At 54.1% G+C, this 2242-nt stretch overlaps 1 long non-coding RNA gene across 1 annotated transcript; it reads left to right on the top strand.

Annotated features, from left to right (window-relative positions):
* The first annotated feature begins 582 nt into the window (after positions 1-582).
* LOC131590604 (uncharacterized) lies at positions 583-963 on the top strand. Its single transcript, XR_009280160.1, has 3 exons — positions 583-753; positions 832-881; positions 912-963. It is a non-coding gene; the product is annotated as an uncharacterized LOC131590604 (long non-coding RNA).
* The last annotated feature ends 1279 nt before the right edge of the window (positions 964-2242 follow it).

The following is a 2242-nucleotide window of genomic DNA, read 5'->3' as shown; positions in this document are numbered from 1 at the left end:
ATGCTGGACAGGAAGGAACAGACAGGACAGGGAAGGTCTGGAAGGGCAGGAAAATACCAGGAAAAGTCTGGAAATGCTGGGCAGGGAAACAGCCGGCAGGAGAAACTGGGATGGGCTGGGATCAAAGGTCTGGGAGTGCCAGGATGGGATAGGGAAGGTCTGGGAGTGCCAGACAGGGACAGGCAGGGATAGTGAAGGTCTGGAAGGGCAGGAAAGGTCTGGGAGTGCCAGGATGGGACAGAGAGGGACAGGCAGGGACAGGATGGGACAGGGAAGGTCTGGAAGGGCAGGGAAGGTCTGGGAGTGCCAGGATGGGACAGAGAGGGACAGGATGGGACAGGATGGGACAGGCAGGGATAGGGAAGGTCTGGAAGTTCCAGGATGGGACAGACAGGGACAGGCAGGGACAGGGAGTGCCAGGAAAGGTCTGGGAGTGCCAGGATGGGACAGGCAGGGATAGGGAAGGTCTGGAAGTTCCAGGATAAGACAGGAAAGGTCTGGGAGTGCCAGGATGGGACAGACAGGGACAGGCAGGGACAGGGAGTGCCAGGAAAGGTCTGGGAGTGCCAGGATGGGACAGGCAGGGACAGGGAAGGTCTGGCAGCATCTGGGAGTGCCGGGCTGGGCTGGGCTGGGCTGGGCTGGGCTGGAGCCCAGCCAGTGAGGCACGGACAGGCAGGACAGGTACAGACAGGTACAGGCAGGGAAAAACAGGGACAGGCAGGGAAAAACAAACAGGGACAGGCAGAACAGGTACAGGCAGGGACAGGCAAGGAAAAACAGGGACAGGCAGGGAAAAACAAACAGGGACAGGCAGGGAAAAACAAACAGGGACAGGCAGGGAAAAACAGGGACAGGCAGGGAAAAACAGGGACAGGCAGGTACAGGCAAGGAAAAACAGGGACAGGCAGGTACAGGCAGGGCAAGAAAAGCCCAGCCAGGCCAGAGGGACAGGCAGGGACAGAGGGGACAGGCAGGGACAGGCAGGGACAGAAAGAGACAAGGAGGAAGCACCAGGACAGACAGGACAGGGAAGGACAAACGGACAGAAGCAGGAAAGGAACAGACAAACCCCCATTGCTGAGCCCCCTCTGCCCTGAGAAACCCAAACTGGGCCCAAACCCCAACCCAAAAGTACCTGAAATGAACCCAAAGCCAGCCTTCAACTGACCCTAAACCAAACCTAAACCCAGCCCATCCCAACTCCAGCTAACCCTAACACAGGCTAACCCTCAGCAACCAACCCAAACCAAACCCAAACCAAACTAAACCCAAACCAAACACTAATCCTAACCCAAACCAACCCAAACCAAACCCAAACCAAACCCAAACCAACCCAACCTCAACCCTAATCCCAACCCAAACCAAACCAAACCCAACTAACCCCAACCCAAACCAAACCCAAACCAAACCAACCTCAACACTAATCCTAACCCAAACCAACCCAAACCAAACCCAAACCAACCCAAACACTAATCCTAACCCAAACCGACCCAAACCAAACCCAAACCAAACCAAACCCAACCCAACCTCAACCCAAACACTAATCCTAACCCAAACCAACCCAAACCAACCCAAACCCAAACCAACCCAACCCAAACCAAACCCAAACCCAACCCAACCTCAACCCAAACACTAATCCTAACCCAAACCAAACCCAAACCAACCCAACCCAAACCAACCCAAACCAACCCAAACCAAACCCAAACCGACCCAAACCAAACCCAAACCAAACCCAAACCAAACCCAAACCAAACCCAAACCAACCCAAACCCAACCCAACCTCAACCCAAACACTAATCCTAACCCAAACCAACCCAAACCCAACCAACCTCAACCCAAACCAAACCCAAACCAACCCAAACCAAACCCAAACCAGCCCCAAACCAAACCCAACCCAACCTCAACCCAAACACTAATCCTAACCCAAACCAACCCAAACCAACCCAAACCAAACCCAAACCAAACCCAACCCAAACCAAACTAACCCAAACCAACCCAAACCAACCCAAACCCAACCAACCTCAACCCTAATCCTAACCCAAACCAACCCAAACCAAACCCAAACCAACCCAAACCAACCCCAAACCAAACCAAACCCAACCAACCCAACCCAACCAACCTCAACCCAAACCCAACCAACCTCAACCCAACCAACCTCAACCCCAACCCAACCCAAACTCTAACCCCAAACCAACTTTATCTCCCCCCTAAACCCAACCCACACCCCCAACCCCCACCC

The sequence above is a fragment of the Poecile atricapillus genome, chromosome 33, assembly GCF_030490865.1.
Source record: "Poecile atricapillus isolate bPoeAtr1 chromosome 33, bPoeAtr1.hap1, whole genome shotgun sequence".
NCBI classification, from domain to species: domain Eukaryota; kingdom Metazoa; phylum Chordata; class Aves; order Passeriformes; family Paridae; genus Poecile; species Poecile atricapillus.
The sequence above is the reverse complement of the archived record's forward strand: the minus strand, read 5'-3'. Positions and strand labels throughout refer to the sequence as shown.